Source organism: Procambarus clarkii, chromosome 72, assembly GCF_040958095.1.
Source record: "Procambarus clarkii isolate CNS0578487 chromosome 72, FALCON_Pclarkii_2.0, whole genome shotgun sequence".
Classification (NCBI taxonomy): domain Eukaryota; kingdom Metazoa; phylum Arthropoda; class Malacostraca; order Decapoda; family Cambaridae; genus Procambarus; species Procambarus clarkii.
Window position 1 is genome coordinate 3,640,981 of NC_091221.1, and position 19,911 is coordinate 3,660,891.

Below are 19,911 nucleotides of genomic sequence, written 5' to 3' on the forward strand. Positions count from 1 at the left end.
ATATAACGTTTATATTAAAATATATAAAGTAAATATATAAAGTAAGAATTAACAGTAACAATTCCAAGTTCGAGGACTAGATTTAACTTAAAAGGTACACCCGTAGTAAGTATGAGACCTTAGCCTATAGTGACATGGAAACTAATTCTGCAGAAACCTAAAGGTTAACTGGTACTAGAATTAAGGCCGAGTGCAAATGTGTAGTAATTATATAACACTAGGATATAACAGGCAGGACACAAAGAATAACTAATAAGTGAGAGACCACATAACACGTAATGTACCCGGCCAAGAGGCCGTAAAAGACCTAATGGATAAGGAGAAGGGGGGTGACTACAAGTAGGGCTTACTAGCACCTAGACTGGGCAAAGTATTAGCTGCGGACAGCGGGACACTTGCCGGGGACCGGCGCTGCACCCCCCTTCCCACATGCAGTGGGGAGACAATCGGGACAACTGTGCAAAGCATGACGGGGGTACAAAAGCAGCCGCTTGCAAAGGGGGGGAGGGTGGGGTTTTGCGAGGGCAGCGGCGAGGGCAGGCGGAGTGAGGCAGAGCCCCATTGTGCGCCCGTATTTATACGGCCCCAAACTGCCCGCGCAACGCCGCGGGACGCGCTGCGCAATTGTTTCTTTCTCCCCCGCCAGAAACATCCCCGCTTGCGACTCAAGCAGTGACCATTTAGCTGCCTTGTTTGTGTCATCATGCTGGACAACACCTATATGAGAAGGTATCCATACAAATGAGACTTTGAAACTCCTACTGTTTGCAATAATAATGTTGTTTATAATGGAAGTTACAACTACAACCTTTTGAAGATAAATGCTAAATTTTATCTAGATAATGTAATAAACGAAAGTTTTCTATGTCAACAGAAAGGCAGAAATATAAGCTACACTTTAAATACTTGTCATAAATATAACTGAAGTGAAAGCGAAGATATATGCATTTGATACTGTACAGTTTCTTGATGGCTTGCTCTAAGAGTGTGAAGCCCTTCACACCAGCCTATAAATTGTGTAATTTATTTCCATATATGCTAATTAACCTTAAAATCTATATGTCAGAAGGAAGGAAGATGTAGACGTTAATGTGACAACATTTCAAGAAATATCTCTCTTTAAAGTTAAATAATACAATCCTATCGCCGGTGTCCGGACACATGAAAGCTACTTAGGTATCAGTGGCCAGCCAGGTGGAGATCACAGGCTGTACAATACTGATAAATTATGTAATTCATAGAGATACGTTGATAAATATTAATGTTTTATATTTTATTAAAAATACAGATATATACTTTGTTTCGTACGTTAAATGTAACAATATTTCAGTATATATTATATAAGCATAGTATATATAATTCAGTATATACAATATATAATAAGAGTGTCAGACCACGGATGAAGAATTGAAACAGGAATTTCCTTTAGTACTTTCTTATATTAATACATGTTCAGAGCGAACCATTCCTTCTGAAGATGTATTAATATACGAAAGTACTTAGAGCATTCTATTGTGGTTTTAATATTGAACAATTATACATATACGAAACAGACAAATCTGGTGTCCGAAATAGTAAAAATATTAGTGTGTGATGTGATCAATGTAAGGGGGATATTGGGTGTGCCTCGTATCCCCTACAACAACAAGAAGTTCGAGAGCGATGAGGCCGCCACCTACTAGCTTCAGGATGTCGTCGAATCTAAATCAACAATATACTACCGCCGCTACTTTCTCGGAAACGTAAGTACCTGCCGCTTTACTTCTCTCACCCTGCCTAGCCTGGCCTGGCCTGACCTGGCCTTGCCAGACCTGACCAGACCTGACCTGGCCTAGCCTTACCTAGCCTAGTCTGACCTGGCCTAGTCTGACCTGACCTGTCCTAGCCTTACCTAGCCTAGTCTGACCTGGCCTAGTCTGACCTGACCTGTCCTAGCCTTACCCAACACTAATCACTACACGTGACAGCCCAAACGAATCGCAAATAAGTACACGTAACAAGTCACATGCCCGGACACTCTTTCACCTTGGGGACTGAGTGGTAACTATTGTATAGAAGAGCCGGCTCCCTGAGAGTGGTAAGAGGGCGTGATAAGAGGCTAACGTGTGGTCTTGAAGGAAGTCGATAAAGCAGACAATTTTCAAAAGGAAGGGCAGCATAACGAGCAGACAGGAATGGACAGACAGTCGGTTATCCCATAATGTGTAATACACCCCGCACAGCATGGGTGGAGTGGGGGGGGGTGTTGTAGCAGGGCACAGTATGGTGATGGTGCGGGTGAAGTACACACCCACTGAATTCCTGCCATCAATAATTGTTTTCATAACCATTAGAACAATGGCATCCCTCCAGCCACCATCCTTCCACTGACCCCCTCCTCTGGTCCTCCACCTCAGACAATAACCCCCCACACCCCCTCTCCCTTCCAGACATCAGCATGTCAAAATCAGTACCATAATGTGTTTAAACTATTTAAACTAAGTCATTGTGTATCTCAAGGTATCTTAATTCATTTGAAAGTGTACATGTGCATTCGTTCATATACTCGCCTAATTGTGCTTGCTGGGGTTGAGCTCTGGCTCTTTAGTTCCACCTCTCAACCGTCAATCAACAGGTGTACAGGTTTCTGAGCCTATTGGGTTCTATCATATCTACACTTGAACCTGTGTATGGAGTCAGCCTCCACCACATCACTTACTAATGCATTCCATTAGATATAATCATATATGATTACACATAATCATAATCATTCTATACACATAATCATATATGTGTACGTCAACGTATACATACATGCGTATATATACCTCATATTAAAATACTGATAAACGAATGACCATGAACAAATTAATTTATAATTGTAGCATTATATATAATTTTAATAGACTAATTACGTGTTTATACATTTGAATGGTCCAGACAGGTGGCCAGCCTTGGACATATACACTTCTGATAGGCACAATGACCTCATGTTAGACCCTTGATAGATTATGTGAGAGAGAGAGAGAGCTGGGGCAGGGAGGTGCGTGCCCCAGGGAGATAATCCATGCCCATGCCCCGCCTCGAGGTCAGTTCTCGAGTCACACCAAGAATAACAATCGAGCAAGTTGTCCTGACCAGGATGTGGCATATTAGGGAGGGTTGAGGAATAGGAAGCCTGTCTGATAGGGCTCTTGGCAAGCAGCTCTCCCTCAGTCTACCTATCTATATGGAAGAAATGTATCTAGGCCCTCCTCCCCCCTGCCTATTCTCTCTCCCCCACCTTTCTTCCTTCATTTCCTCCCTCCTTCCCTCCCCCTCACTGGTGAGAGAGTAGGAGTGTGAGAGTGGTTAGAGAACTCGTAGTTCTCACGCTCGTGAAATTGTCTGCGACCCTGGAAGAGTAGAGCGGAGGGGGGGTGAAAGTAGGTGACGATGGAGGAGTAGAGGGGAGCATTATATGCAGTGAACGTAGGTGTCTATGGAAGAGTACATCATAGAGGAGGGTGAAAGGAAGGTGACGATGGAGGAGGAGAAGGGAGGGGGTGTGAAGGTAGGTGATGATGGAGGAGTAGAGGGGAGGAGGGGGGCAAAGGTAGGTGTCTATGGAAGAGTACATCATAGAGGAGGGTGAAAGGAAGGTGACGATGGAGGAGGAGAAGGGAGGGGGTGTGAAGGTAGGTGATGATGGAGGAGTAGAGGGTAGGAGGGGGGCAAAGGTAGGTGTCTATGGAAGAGTACATCATAGACGGGGGTGAAGGTAGGTGGCGATGGAGTAGAGCAAAAGGGGTGGGGGTTGAAAGTAATCCTGAGTTTAATTTTTTAGTTATATATAGTGACACCTCGGCTTACGAATGAATATTTATGAACTTTTCGGGTTACGAGCCTAATTTCTTCAAAAAATTTGAATCGGGTTACAAACTTTGCCTCGGGAAAGGAGTTTGTTGATATACGTATGGGCTGACCTAGCGCTTGGTGGCATGGTGATCGCGCCTCAGTTTACCAGTGTCTCCTGCCTAGTAAGTATCGCGCCTGAATTCTTTGTAAAGCATTACATTTGTTTTGGGATTTTTGGCTATTTGAACATAAAATTTGTTATGATATATCTTGCCATGAGTCCCAAGAAAGCCAGTGGTAAGGTTCAAGCCAAGAAAACACATGTGAGAATGACCATAGAGGAAAAACAAGAGAGCATTCATAAACATCAAAATGGTGCACAGGTTGTTGAACTAGCTAGGCAGTACAACAAATCTATGTCAACAATATGCACTGTACTTGCTAAGAAAAAGGATATTATGAACATTAAAGTGGCAAAAGGCATATCAACAATCCCGAAACAAAGAACACAAACACTTGAGGATGTTAAAAAGTTTTTATTAATTTGGATACACAACAAGGAGTTAGCAGGTGATAGCATTTCAGAGGCCATCATTTGTGAGAAACCAAGGCATTTGCATGAAGACCTTATAAAGAAAACCCCTGGAACGAGGGGGGGGGGAAAGATGAATCAAGTTTGAAAATGTGAAAAGTTTGTGTGACAATAGAGCCTCGTGGAAAACTTTTGCTGTGGTCATTACCTGGTGGAATGCACCCAGGATGGAGTATTAGGGCTATACATCTTTTAAATCATAAAAGTAATAAACATTTCCCATCAACCTTACAAACCCTATTAACCTATTTTCATGTATTTCCCCCATGTGCATTTTAACAAAGTTACTAAATTGCCTTTATCATTCTGTAAAATTTAAATTACAGTACTGTATGTATAATTTTGTTAGTATAAATGGACTGAATATTCTGAAATTGCTATTAATTTTACAATTTCAGATTCAAAGGTGGTCTGGATACCCAATTTGGTCAGACAGGTGAAGAGAGCATTTAGGATAGTTCGAAGAGATGAAGATGGTCGCAATTGTGTTCGAAGAGGCAAACGCCCCCCTTTGCTCCTGACATTATGTTCAACCATTGACCTCTGCACACCTAACACAAGGTAGGTTGAAAACTCCTCCTTCATGTCATTGGTACATTAGCCAGAAACTCAGGGCTCATGTAGGAATATCCCTAAAAAAAAAAAAAAGTGGCCCCAACAATGCATCCTCCAAGTCTGGAGGATGAGCAGGAGCATTATCGAGAAGCAGGACCTTGAGTGTCAAACTTTTCTCTTGCAGATATTTTTTGATGGCAGGGCAAACCACTCTACATCACAGTTTTTCTGCACGTTATATATTTTTTAAAACTCTTGGATTTTCGGAATGATACACGAGCAAGGGTTTAATTTTCAAATCGCCACACAGCACAAGAGTTAGCCTATCCTGACACAAGTTAGCCCAAGTTAGCTTGTGTCCGGACAGTGACGTCTCCTCTTGGGTAATGTATGTCCTCTTCGGCAATTTTTTCCAGAATAGCTATGTCTCCTCACAATTAAACACTTGTTGTGGAATGTATCCATCAATACAGCACAGTGTATCTACAAAATTTTAATTTTTTACTTATATATAGTGTCACCTCGGCTTACGAATGAATATTTATGAACTTTTCGGGTTACGAGCCTAATTTCTTCGAAAAATTTGAATCGGGTTACAAACTTTGCCTCGGGAAAGGAGTTTGTTGATATACGTATGGGCTGACCTAGCGCGTGGTGGCATGGTGATCGCGCCTCAGTTTACCAGTGTCTCCTGCCTAGTAAGTATCGCGCCTGAATTCTTTGTAAAGCATTACATTTGTTTTGGGATTTTTGGCTATTTGAACATAAAATTTGTTATTATATATCTTGCCATGAGTCCCAAGAAAGCCAGTGGTAAGGTTCAAGCCAAGAAAACACATGTGAGAATGACCATAGAGGAAAAACAAGAGAGCATTCATAAACGTCAAAACGGTGCACAGGGTGTTGAACTAGCTAGGCAGTACAACAAATCTATGTCAACAATATGCACTATACTTGCTAAGAAAAAGGACATTATGAGCGTTAAAGTGGCAAAAGGCATATCAACAATCCCGAAACAAAGAACACAAACACTTGAGGATGTTGAAAAGTTTTTATTAATTTGGATACACAACAAGGAGTTAGCAGGTGATAGCATTTCAGAGGCCATCATTTGTGAGAAACCAAGGCATTTGCATGAAGACCTTATAAAGAAAACCCCTGGAACGAGGGGGAAAGATGAATCAAGTTTGAAAATGTGAAAAGTTTGTGTGACAATAGAGCCTCGTGGAAAACTTTTGCTGTGGTCATTACCTGGTGGAATGCACCCAGGATGGAGTATTAGGGCTATACATCTTTTAAATCATAAAAGTAATAAACATTTCCCATCAACCTTACAAACCCTATTAACCTATTTTCATGTATTTCCCCCATGTGCATTTTAACAAAGTTACTAAATTGCCTTTATCATTCTGTAAAATTTCAATTACAGTATACTGTATATAATTTTGTTAGTATAAATGGACTGAATATTCTGAAATCACTATTAATTTTACAATTTCAGATTCAAAGGTGGTCTGGACACCCAATTTGGTCAGACAGGTGAAGAGAGCATTTAGGATAGTTCGAAGAGATGAAGATGGTCACAATTGTGTTTGAAGAGGCAAACGCCCCCCTTTGCTCCTGACATTATGTTCAGCCTATTGACCCCTGCACACCTAACACAAGGTAGGTTGAAAACTCCTCCTTCATGTCATTGGTTCATTAGCCAGAAACTTAGGGCCCATGCAGGAATATCCCTAAAAAAAAAAAGTGGCCCCAACAATGCATCCTCCAAGTCTGGAGGATGAGCAGGAGCATTGTCGAGAAGCAGTTAACTAACTAACTAACTTTAGGTCATGTCCCATACTTCTTGGGGAGCTAATTGACACTGCTCCTCTCTTTACATTCCTCTCTCGTTCTGTCTAAACTCGATTATGGCCCAGTTTACTCGTCTGCTTCTCCTTCTACCCTTCACCATCCGGACACACTGCATCATACTGGGTTACAGCTCAGCTCTGGTACCTTTTCTTCGACACCTACCCTAAGCCTGTATGTTGAAACTGGCGTCCTGTTTCTACAGGATCGCCATGATCGCTACTGTCTTCTCCACCTTGCACGGTCCTTACAGCACCCTCACTCTTGCTTATGTCATGCCTTGACCTTTACCCATCCTGTGGTTCCTGTTCCCCTTCACCACCTATCTCTTTCTGTACGGTTGTCTCTCTTACAAAATGCTCATTCAGTTTGTGTTGCCAATATTTCCCCTCGTGTCATTCCGTCTTTGCCCCTATGGAGGGGTCCCCGTTCCTAAATTCTGTAAACCTTGACCCACATGACTAAAACTTTTACCCCCTCCTACAGTTCTAAATCACCTTTTCCTTGAACACTTTTCTTCACACTTGCACTCTATTTCCGTCTTCACCAATGGGTCTTAAGTCTGCAGACGGTGTAGGCTACTCTGTTGTTTTTCCTGACTGCACCTTTGTGTCTCCTGCCTCCGGAGACTAGCATCTTCATGGCAGAACTTTATGCTATTCTCTATGCTCTTCATCAACTCTTTTCTCGCTGTCAATCCTCCTCTGTGTTTGTAGTTGACACTTGCAGTGCCCTCATGGCTCTAGAATCCTTTAATCCAGTCCATCCTTTGGTAGTTGAAATTCAACATTGGCTGTTTCTTATCTCCAGTAGATTTAAGACAGTGGAATTTCGCTGGATTCCCACCCATATTGGTGTGTTCTTAAATGAGCGTGCGGACACTGCCGCTAAGGAAGCTATCCGCACCTGTCCCATCTCTCGTAAAGGTATTCCTTATTATGACTTTTACCCAGTTATTCATTTCACCATTCTTGCCCGTTGTCAGGGTTGTTGGTCTTATGTTACTGGTAACAAACTGCGTGCTCTTAAGAGTAGTGTGTTCCCGTGGCCTTCCTCCTACCACCGTAACCGGTGGTGGGAAACGGCTCTGGCGAGGTTGTATATTGGTCATACACGTTTAACTCACGGGCACTTAATGGAGCGCTGCCCTGCTTCTTATTGTCCAAACCGTTGTCTCTACATGTCCTGACTTCCAGGACTTACGTGTCTTGCTTCCCGACCATCCCTCACTGTCAATTGTCCCTCGATAAAATTCTTGGTAAATTCAATACCTTTGATATTGTTCGCCGTATGCGTTTTTGTTCTTGTATTGGCGACGTTAGTGATATTTAGCGCACTATGATTATCCCACACATTTGATGGTTTGATAATTACTGTACTGTACAGTACTTTGGTTTGGAATGTATCAAATAAAGTTGTTTCATGTATTCAAATGTGTGAGAAAATCCACTGGGGCTGTGAGATGAAGCGAACCTGTAACAAAGGCATTGCCAGTTGCATACTCTACCACCACTGATGGTAAAAGTCTTACAACTGGATATCTTGTGTGACGGGTTATGGTATCACAGAGAAGCGTCTATCCAAGTTGACATTAGCTTACGAACTGAAGCTTGGCAGCCGGCGCGGTAGGTCTGGAGCTCCCCCCCTCCCCCTCTCGGGGAGGGAGGGCTGCGCAGACGATCGGCGCGGCAGTAAAGTGTGATGTTTGCTCGTTTGCTTGTTTCCTTGTGATTGTAGAGAGTTTCTACATCACTGTTCGGTTTTTGTTTTAGTTTTTTACCATGTGGGGTTTGTTTTGTTATGCCTACCTTTCAGGGTGCCTAACCCCGGTCGATGGCAGATAAGGAAAACCCCAACCACAAAGGGGGTTTCCAGGGCCATTGCTTCCTGAAACCTTTCTGAAGGGGCCAGGTTCTGGTACTGGTCCCTGGTAGGTCTGAACTCCTTAGCTAATGTCCCGGTCTAATATAACATACATTAGCCCGATAAGCTCCAGGGAGGCTCCGGGGCTCGCCCAGAAAAAGGCATTTCATTACATTCAATGCTGGGTTTTTTCTGGTTGTCCTCAGTGGTTTTCTTTCCTCCCTTCCTTCTAGGGTCTTCTCTGCTCTCTATGTCGACGATCTTACCCTTTGCTGTTGAGGCGATGATTCGCTTCTCCTTCAACGGCGGCTTCAACTTGCGATTGATGCCGTGTCATCTTGGGCCACCGATCATGGCTTCACGTTCTCTATGTCTAAGACTTGTGCTATGGCTTTTACACGGAAGCATGTCGTTCTTTCCCCCTCTTTGTCGCTTTATGGTCATCCCCTTGTGTACAAGGATTCCGCTAAGCTTTTGGGGTTAATTTTTGACACTCGTTTGTCTTGGTCGGCCCATATCTCTTACCTCCGAGTTGAATGCTCTATGACCCTTAGAGCATTCGGTTTTGTCCCATACTTCTTGGGGAGCGGATCGGCACATGCTCCACTCTTCACATTCTTCTCTAGTCCTGTCTAAACTTGATTATGGTTGCCCTGCTAACTTGTCTGCTTCTCCTTCTACTTCTCACCATCTTGATGCTTTGCACCATATTGGGTTGCGTCTCAGCTCTGGTGCCTTTCGTTCGACTCCCGCCTTCAGCTTATATGTTGACACTGGCTTCCTATCTCTCCAAGACCGCCGTGATCACTACTGTCTTTGCTACCTTGCGCGGTCCTTACAACATCCTCAATCTTGCCCCTGTCGTGCTTTGACTTTTACCCCTCTTATAGTTCCTGTTCCTCTTCACCACCTCCCTATTTCTGTCGAGTTGTCTTCCTTGCACGATTCTCTTTTGGTCCGTATTGCCAATATTTCTCCTCATCTTATACCGTCCTTCCTCCTGTGGAAGGTCCCCCTTCCAAAATTTTGTACATCCCTGACCCACGTCACTAAAGCTTTTACTCCTCCTACAGTTCTGAAATGCCTTTTCCTTGAACACTTTTTCTTTACACTCCCACTCCATTTCCATCTTCACTGATGGGTCTAAGTCTGCAGGCAGGTTAGGCTACTCTGTTGTTTTTCATAACCACACTTATATGTGTCACCTACCTTCAGAGACTAGCGTCTTTACTGCAGAACTTTATGCTATTCTCTATGCTCTTCGTCTCCTGCTTTCTCATTGTCAATCTTCCTTTGTGGTTGTAGTTGACTCTCGTAGTGCCCTCATGGTTCTGGAGTCCTTTAATCCAGTCCATCCGGTGGTCGTCGAGATTCAGCATTGGCTGTTTCTTATCTCTAGTAAATTTAAGTCAGTAGAGATTTGCTGGGTTCCCAGCCATATTGGGGTGTCTTTAAATGAGCGTGCGGATGCTGCCGTTAAGGAGGCTGTCCGCTCTTGTCCCATCTCCCGTAAAAGTATTCCTTATTCCAACTATTACCCAGTTATTCATTCCTCCATCTTGCCCATTAGCAGGGTTGTCGGTCTTCTGCTGCTGGTAACAAACTGTGTACTCTTAAAAGTAGTGTGTCCCCATGGCCTTCCTCCTACAACCGTAACCGGCAGTGGGAAACGGCTCTGGCAAGGTTGCGTATTGACCATACACACTTAACTCACGGTCACTTAATGGAGCACTGCCCTCCCTGGAAACACAAACCATAATGGTCTCTATTTTCCGCTTGTTACAACTTGTAATAAAGTTGTTACATCTTGGCTTAACGTGTTTATGACGTATTAGAACGTTGTTACAACTTGCTATATTGGTTGTTATAACTGGTTAGGAGGGGTTAAAACTTGTTTGAACGTTGTACCAACGTCGTAGTTTCGGTGTGTGTTTGGCGGGCTGCTCCTTATTGTCCAAACTGCATTGTCCCCTCTTACAGTTGTGCATATTTTTGTTGAATGTCCTGTCTTCCAGGATGAGTGTGTATCTTGCTTTCCAATCATCCATCGCGGTCACTTGTCCCTCGATAGAATTCTTGGTGAATAGGATGCTTTTGATATCGTTCGCCTTATGCGTTTCTGTTCTCGTATTGGCATCCTTTGGTGATATTTAGCGTCTTCTGATTATTCCGCACATTTGATGGTGCTATATAGCCTTCCCAGCTTGGTGTCTTTTTTTGATAATTACTTACATCTGACTTTTGAAGACATTGTCTGGATCAACATCCTCCAAATTGTTGAATACTGTACCCTTAAAACTTTGAACGAGATTAGGCCTGTCATGCCTGATTTGCAATGTTGCCAACCCTGAGGCCCTCAACCGTTCCTAATGAGAGAGTTGACTTAGTTGTAGAATGATGTCTGCTGCTCAGTGTTGTATTTTTTCCAAAGCAGCTATATCCTTCTGAAGATGTCTCCATGTTTAGATACAGTAATCCAAGTGGGGGTGCACCAGATACATATACAATTACACTGCCTTTTTTTCCTTGAAGTCAAAGGAACTCTTGATTATTCCTAGGGTTTGGTTAGCTTTTTTGACCACTGCTGCTACCTGTCATGCCACTTTCAGTGAATGGTGGATTTTGACTCTGTTCTTTTCTTCATCAATCTGCTGCAAGGTAATGTTATTAATTTGGAAGTGGTGTCATACGTTATGCCCCACATGCAAGGTCTTGCATTTTTCAATATTAAAGTGCATTTCCTAGTCTTCTGACCATTTGTGGAGTTCATGTAATGAACTCTTCATAAAGCTTCAGTATCATTTTCACTTTCCACTTTACCATAAATCTCAGTGTCTTCAACAAATTTGTTGACATGGTTTGTAATATTCACATCTGTCATCAATACAGAACTTTGATATCCCACTCACCACATTTCTCAATTCAGATTCATTCCCATTTAGTGTGTCTGCTATTTGTTTTAACCATTGATTTATCTATGGAGGTCGAGGGAGGGGGAAGACGTACCGTGCGCGCTCCGTTAAAATCGTGTCATTAACCGGGATTTTTAGGACTACTGCCGTGGATTACTGATTACAGACATAACAAAGTGCATAGTGACCCGCTGGAAAATTGAAAATAGTCATTAACAATAGAACTTTGTGCTAAATAGAGAATAAACGGGAGACACGTGTGAGCCAGTGAACGAGGCTTTGTGTACATGCGTGTATTAGGAAAAAAATAGTGAACGGTGATTCGTGGAACAGTGAAGTGGAACGGGTATCACAACAACATATAAGTTGGAAGTGAAGGAAAATCGTGCATAGACTATTATAAATATAGAATACTAGAAATATAGAATAGTGGCAAGAGGCGGCATCAGTGGTTATAAATCGGGTAACTGGAAACTGGTGACATCAACCTGGGACAACAAGAGGTCACCTGTATTCACCGGGGACCAGCTTCGCTACCCTACACTAAGTACCTGCCATAAAGTCTGAACAAAATAACATACATAATATTACTAATATACGGTATACATATAATATTATAAATATTAAACATATAAATATATATACATATAATTTTATAAAGAGTTAAAAGGACTGACATCAACAAGTGATCCATACAGTGACTCTCAAATACTGTACAACACAATACACCAGACAATGGAGAGGTGTGGCGAGTGTTCGGAAGTACTGGGAAAACGAAATGCAGGCGTAACGTGCTGCATCTGTAACATAAGATTCCACCTGGGCTGTACAGAATTAGCTCCAGGATGCATAAAAAGGCAAGGAATTTACTGGGTTTGCAAAGATGACAGATTAATGTTAGAGAACATAACTAAACTGATGAAAAACATTCCCGAGTCACAGAGATTATCATTCACAGACAAGTTACCAGTGATATATGCGGACTGGGAAAAGTCAACATTGGATAACGACCAAAACTCAGGAACAGATAGTTTAGAGAACTGCAGCAGTAATGTGGAGGAAGAGGGTATTGTGGTACAAAATAACAGCAATATTACAGAGCCAGATAATATAAACAATGAGAGCAACAGTGAGACAGAGTGCATAGATGAAGGAATTGGGACAAAAAATGGAGATGGCTCCAATAAAGAGGTAGACAAGACAGTCACAGATATAAATACCTTGAAAAACGCAAAACCGGAACACATTTGCAAATTCTACGCTAAAGGAATATGCAAATATGGAAAATTAGGAGCAAAATGCCATTTTCTGCATCCTCGAAAATGCAGGAACATGTTGGCGAGGGGTACATGCCGTTTTGGAACAGGGTGTAGATACTTCCACCCTAAATTATGTCAATTTTCAATTAGGGACAAAAAAAATGCTACAATCTTCAGTGTCCGGAATTCCATGTGAGAGGTACAGAGCGTTATAGACGGGAAGATCAATATGACACTACTGGAAATTTTTTAGAGGAAGGCAGAAACAGAGTAGTAAATATAAGAGAGAGGAACAGTCAGATGGAACCACTACAGGATTACAGAGGGGAACGGAGATACCCACAAGACTGGAATTCAAATTACCAACAAGCACACAGGTACTACACCAGACAACACCCGTCCTACTACCAAAACTGGACGAATCACTTCCAAAACGACACACCCTGGACGCAAACACAGTGGCCTCCTTATGAGAGCCTCAGATATTAACACCAAGTAAGGCTTCCAGCACTTCCACTAACACGATAACATCATTTATATTTGCCAACATCCAGGGTATAAAAACACGCAAAACCAACAAAGTTCAATTTATAGATGGTCTCCTTCATGAGGCAAATGCAGTGTTTGCAGCCCTAACAGAAACCCACACAAAGGACTACCATGATGGTGAAATATGGATCTCAGAGTACAATCTTTTCAGATGTGATAGGAAACACCGGCTTCAGGGTGGGGTCAGCCTCTACATCAAAGACACACTCATCTGTACTGAGCTGCTAAACACCTCAAATGATATGGTGGAAGTGCTGATAATCAAAATAGAGATTCTAAATGTAGTTATTGTCCTTGTATATAAGTCACCGGAGGCAAACCCTCAGCAGTTTAAAGACCAACTAATGAAAATAGAACACTGCTTGGAAAACCTCACAAATCCAGCTCCGAACATCATCCTGCTTGGGGACTTCAACCTACGGCACCTGAAATGGAAGCACCTGGCTAATACAGTAATATCAGAAAGAATACCAGGAAGTAGCCTAAATGAACAGGCACATGCAAATGACCTGCTACGGATGTGCAACAGGTTTGCCTTAAACCAGCAAATAGTAGAACCAACTAGGAAGGAGAACACGCTGGACCTCATTTTCACTAATAATGATGAATTGATCAGGAACATAATGATTACAAATACCTGTTACTCAGATCACAACTTAATTGAAGTTATGACAACCATGGGGAGTAGACCTTCAAACCAGTCCAGATTCCCGGTGGAGGAGATTTCAGCAAATTCAACTTCAATAATAAACAGATAAACTGGGAGTGAATAAACCAGGACTTCACAGAAATAAACTGGGAAGAACAGCTAGGAAATGCAAACCTGAACCAGTGCCTGGAAAAAAATAAGCTCAGTAGCACTAGAAATATGTTCAAACCGCATACCTCTAAGAAAAAAGAGGGAAGAGATGCAGATTGGAACGGGAACGTCGTTCCTATATAGGCGAAGAAAACGAATCGCAGAACAACTTGAGAGTCGCACCCTATCTCAAGAACGGCGAAGAAGGTTAGGTAGAGAAATAGAAACAATTGAATGGAAGCTACAAGAATCATACAGAACCCAGGAGAGGCAAAGAGAGCAAAAGGCCATCAGTGAAATAGAAAGAAATCCGAAATATTTTTCTCCTATGCAAAATCAAGATCAAAAACCACATCTAGTATCGGGCCCCTGCGAAAGGGAGATGGAACTTTCACCGATGACAACAAAGAAATGAGCGAGCTCCTGAGAACGCAGTACGACTCTGTTTTCAGCGAGCCATCAAACACACTAAAGATTGATAACCCAAATGAATTTTTCATGGATACGATACCAACATCAAAATCATATATCAGACGTCACCCTATCCCCACTGGATTTTGAAGAAGCCATAAACAGTATGCCTATGCACTTTGCACCAGGCCCGGATTCTTGGAACTCCATATTCATAAAGAACTGTAAAAAACCACTATCGCAGGCCCTCCACATTCTGTGGAGACAAAGCCTAGATACTGGCGTTATTCCTGATATACTAAAAAACAGCAGAGATAGCACCACTTCATAAAGGAGGAAATAAGGCAGAGGCAAAAAATTACAGACCGATAGCGCTAACATCGCACATCATAAAAATTTTTGAGAGAGTGCTAAGAAGTAAAATCACAAAATACATGGAATCACAGCAACTCCATAACCCCGGACAACATGGTTTCAGAACAGGGCGCTCTTGCCTGTCGCAGTTGCTGGACCACTATGATATGGCATTAGATGCTATGGAAGACAAACATAACGCGGATGTAATTTACACAGATTTCGCAAAAGCTTTTGATAAATGTGACCATGGTGTTATTGCACATAAAATGCGTTCAAAAAGGAATTACCGGAAAAATAGGCAGATGGATCTACAATTTCCTGACCAACAGAACCCAATGTGTAATAGTCAACAAAATAAAATCCAGCCCATCAACCGTGAAGAGCTCAGTCCCCCAGGTTACTGTGCTTGCTCCAGTACTTTTTCTCATCCTCATTTCGGACATAGACAAGAACACAACCTATAGCACTGTATCATCCTTTGCAGATGACACTAGGATCTTCATGAGAGTAGGCAACATAGAGGACACGGCGAACCTCCAGTCAGATGTAGATCAGGTCTTTCTATGGGCTACAGAAAATAATATGGTGTTTAACGAAGATAAGTTCCAGCTCATGCGCTATGGAAAAAAATGAAAATATAAAAACGGAAACCACGTACAAAACTCAGGCAAATCATAACATAGAACGAAAAGGCAATGTAAAGGATCTGGGTGTACTCATGTCGGAAGACCTTACCTTTAAAGAACACAATAAAGTAGCCGTCACAACTGCAAGAAAAATGACAGGTTGGATAACAAGAACTTTTCACACTAGAGATGCTATACCGATGATGATACTTTTCAAAACGCTTGTGCTCTCTAGAGTGGAGTACTGCTGCACAATGACAGCACCTTTCAAAAGCTGGAGAAATTACTGACCTGGAGAGCGTGCAGAGATCCTTTACTGCTAGAATCCACTCAGTAAACATCTAAACTATTGGGACCGACTAAAGAGCCTAAAACTGTACTCCCTTGAGCGCAGGCGGGAGAGGTACATAATAATTTACACGTGGAAAATATTAGAGGGGCTGGTCCCAAACCTGCACACAGAAATAACATCACATGAAACCAGAAGACATGGCAGGATGTGCAGAATACCCCCGTTGAAAAAACAGAGGTGCAACTGGTACTCTGAGAGAGAACTCTATCAACATCAGAGGTCCGAGACTGTTCAAACACGCTTCCTACACATAAGGGGCATAACTGGCCGACCCCTCACAGTGTTCAAGAGAGAACTGGATAAGCACCTCCAAAGGATACCTGATCAACCAGGCTGTGACTCGTACGTCAGGCTGCGCAGCCGCGTCCAACAGCCTGGTTGATCAGTCCGGCAACCAGGAGGCCTGGTCGACGACCGGGCCGCGGGGACGCTAAGCCCCGGAAGCACCTCAAGGTAACCTCAAGGTAAGGTATCTAATCTAGTATTCTCCCATTTATTCTATGTGCCTGTAATTTCCTTGCTAGTCTTTTATGGTTAGTACCTTATCAAAAACTTTAGCAAAATCCATGAATACTACATACACCAGGGACTGGTGGTTGAGGAGGTGGAACACCTTAGTCATTGTTTTGATGGTATATAGTGTATTGCACCTTCTGATTGCCTTGCCCTGCAGGTCCTGATTTATGTTTAGGTAAATGTTGGCAATCTTTGGACTTTGTATTGTAGTGGCCATTGGCTTGTGTATTGTTCTACTTTTAGTATTATTGTTTACTTGTGTGTGGATTTTGTGACCTCTGTGCAACTGTTTACTTTGAGCTGCGTGTGTTTAGGGTTACCTTCCCAAGTGCTCGCTGGTTTTGTTTCTGCCCTAAGAGGGTTGCCTTTCTTGATGGGTTTGGAAGACTTCTCGAGAGTGCCAACCTGTAGTGGAGAGTGGTTGACCTTGAGCAGAGCATGGGGTCTTTGACTCCTATGCTAGGCTTTGTTGTTAATGGATGTCAGGGTCTTTCTTGGGAAAAGCCCCTTGGGGCACCTGACAGCTGAGTTAGTTAAGTTAAGTTTAGTTCATTTATTATGCACCCCATACCCATCTTGTGGGCGGTAGTGGAAAGGGTTACAGAGGCACATAATGGGCTCAGGGACTGAACCCCACAATTCATTTAGCTAAGCAAGTTACAATCTTGATGAGCTAGTTACAAAATTCAATATAAGTCGTCACATCAACAATGGGTTCGAGATCGACCTCAAGTACAGTTTCTAAATTAAACAACTGACATATGTGGAGAGCTAGTGTCAAAATTTATACCTTTGTCCTGCACACCGCCCCCCATCCAGTGGGCAGCGGTGGATAGGTTACAATCACTTAGTTACTACCTACAGTTAGCAAACTGGGGATATTTGGCTAAAATTTCTGATAACCAATGTTCCAGCGATGTGTCAATATTTCATTCAAAATGATCTGCTACCAGCTGACAGCTGAGTGGACAGCACTCGGAATTCGTAGTCCTGAGGTTCCGGGTTTGATCCCCGTTGGAGGCGGAAACAAATGAGCAGTTTTTTTCACCCTGATGCCCCTGTTCGCCTAGCAGTATATAAGTACCTGGGAGTTAGACAGCTGCTATGGGCTGCTTCCTGGGGATGTGAAACAAAAAGGCCTGGTCGATGACCGGGCCGTGGGGACGCTAAGCCCCGAAATCATCTCAAGATAACTTTAAGAAGGTGGTGGGTACCCCTGTAGCTATCTCGTCGAGATTGCTCCATAATATGTTACATCATCACACGAGATCTGTTGGTCGTACCAGGGACCAGAGTTGCAACCTAGCAGTCCTTCACAGAACTGCAGAGCACAAATGACATGCACGTACAGTAATGCCATATCACCGGAAAATCATCCTGGAAGTTGGCACAGCTTTACAGACAAACTGGTGGGTTCACAAGACTCAAAGCCTAAAAATTGCCATACAACTTTGTAAATGATTCAAACAAAACAAAATTACAGTAGTAATCTGAAACTGGCTCAAGCCTGTTGGTACTGATCGCCGCCGCCAGAAATTTATGATGTGCGAGGTTAGTGCTATCGGTCTGTAATTTTTTGCCTCTGCCTTATTTCCTCCTTTATGGAGTGGTGCTATCTCTGCTGCTTTTAGTATGTCAGGGCTAACGCCAGTATCTAGGCTCTGTCTCTAAAGAATGTGAAGGGGCTGCGATAGTTGTTGTTTACAGTTCTTGATGAATTTAGAGTTCCAAGAATCCAGGCCTGGTGCAGAGTGCATAGGCATACTGTCTATGGCTTCTTCAAAATCCAGTGGGGATAGGGTGACGTCTGATATATGAATTGATGTTGGTATCACATCCATGAAAAATTAATTTGGATTACGAATCTTCAGTGTGTTTAGTGGCTTGCTGAAGACAGTCATAATGATTCCTCAGTATTTCGCTCATTTCTTTGTTGTTATCTGTGAAAGTTCCATCTCCCTTTTGCAGGGGCCCGATCCTACATGTAGTTTTTTATCTAGAATTTGCATAAGAGAAAAAATATTTAAATATTCTCTTTATTTCTCTGATGGCCTCTTGCTCTTTGTCTCTTGGATTTTGTATGATTCTTGTAACTTTAGTTTAATAATTTCTATTTCTCTACTTAACCTTCTTCACCGTTCTTGAGTTATGGTGTGACTCTCAAAATGTTCCGCGATTCGTTTTCTTCACCTATAGATGGAACGCCATTCCCGTCTGAATCTCTTCCACTTTTTCGTATGGGTATGCAGTGAGCATATTTCTAGAGCTACTGAGTTTTTTCCAGGCTCTGGTTCAGGTTAGCATTTTCTGGCTGTTCTTCCTAGCTTATTTCTGTGAGGTCTTGGTTTTTTTTTTGCTCCCAGTTTATCTGTTTATTATTGAAATTGAATTTGCTGAATTCTCCTCCACTGGAACTTGGGACTTGTTTTGCAGGTTTATTTCCCCATGGTTGTCAGGGTAGGTGGAGGAGGTGGTGAGGGAGGGAAGAGGAGTGAGGGGGAAGCAGGAGTGAGGGGGGAGGAGTGATGGGGCGAAGGAGGGATGAGGGAGGGGGTAGAAGCGCCGGACCAACCGGGCTGTGGTGGATATGTGTGCCTGCTGCGAGCTGCTCCAAGCAACAGCCTGGTACACCAAACTCTCACAAGTCAAGCCTGGCCTCGGGCCGGGCTTGGGGAGTAGAAGAACTCCCAGAACCCCATCAAGCAGGAGGGGGTAGGAGGAAGGGCAAAAGAGAAGGGTTAGGAAGAATGAGGGAGGGGATAAGGAGGCAGGGGGAGAAGTAAGGGAGCAGGAGGGAGGAGTGAGGGGGTAGGAGGAGGGCAGGAGTGAGGGGGTAGAAGGGAGGGCAGGAGTGAGGGGGTAGGAGGGAGGGAAGGAGTGAGGGGGTAGGAGGGAAGGCAGGAGTGAGGGGGTAGGAGGGAGGGCAGGAGTGAGGGGTAGGAGGGAGGGCAGTAGTGAGGGGGTAGGAGGGAGGGCAGGAGTGAGGGGGTAGGAGGGAGGGCAGGAGTGAGGGGGTAGGAGGGAGGGAAGGAGTGAGGGAGTAGGAGGGAGGGCAGGAGTGAGGGGGGTAGGAGGGAGGGTAGGAGTGAGGGGGTAGGAGTGAGGGGGGTTGGAGGGAGGGCAGGAGTGAGGGGTAGGAGGGAGGGTAGGAGTGAGGGGTAGGAGTGAGAGGAGGTGGGAGGGAAGGAGTGAGGGGGTAGCAGGGAGGGCAGTAGTGAGGGGGTAGGAGGGAGGGCAGGAGTGAGGGGTAGGAGGGAGGGCAGGAGTGAGGGGGTAGGAGGGAGGGTAGGAGTGAGAGGGGGTAGGAGGAGGGAAGGAGTGGAGGGGGTAGAGGAGGGAGGGCAAGAGTGAGGGTAGAAGTGAGGGGGGTAGGAGGAGGGTAGGAGTGAGGGGTAGAAGTGAGGGGGTAGGAGGGAGGGAAGGAGTGAGGGGGTAGGAGGAGGGTAGGAG

General features: G+C 43.6%; 1 long non-coding RNA gene across 2 annotated transcripts in view; it reads left to right on the forward strand.

Moving 5' to 3' along the window:
• The first annotated feature begins 1,320 nt into the window (after positions 1-1,320).
• LOC138356369 (uncharacterized) overlaps positions 1,321-19,911 on the forward strand; it is a 420,379-nt gene continuing 401,788 nt past the window's right edge. The window contains exons 1-3 of one of the 2 annotated variants that reach the window (XR_011224394.1): positions 1,321-1,742; positions 4,807-4,969; positions 6,465-6,628. This is a non-coding gene — a long non-coding RNA (uncharacterized lncRNA). Of the gene's footprint in view, positions 1,743-4,806; positions 4,970-6,464; positions 6,790-19,911 lie in introns of those variants that run through there. The other variant, XR_011224393.1, reaches the window with a different exon arrangement.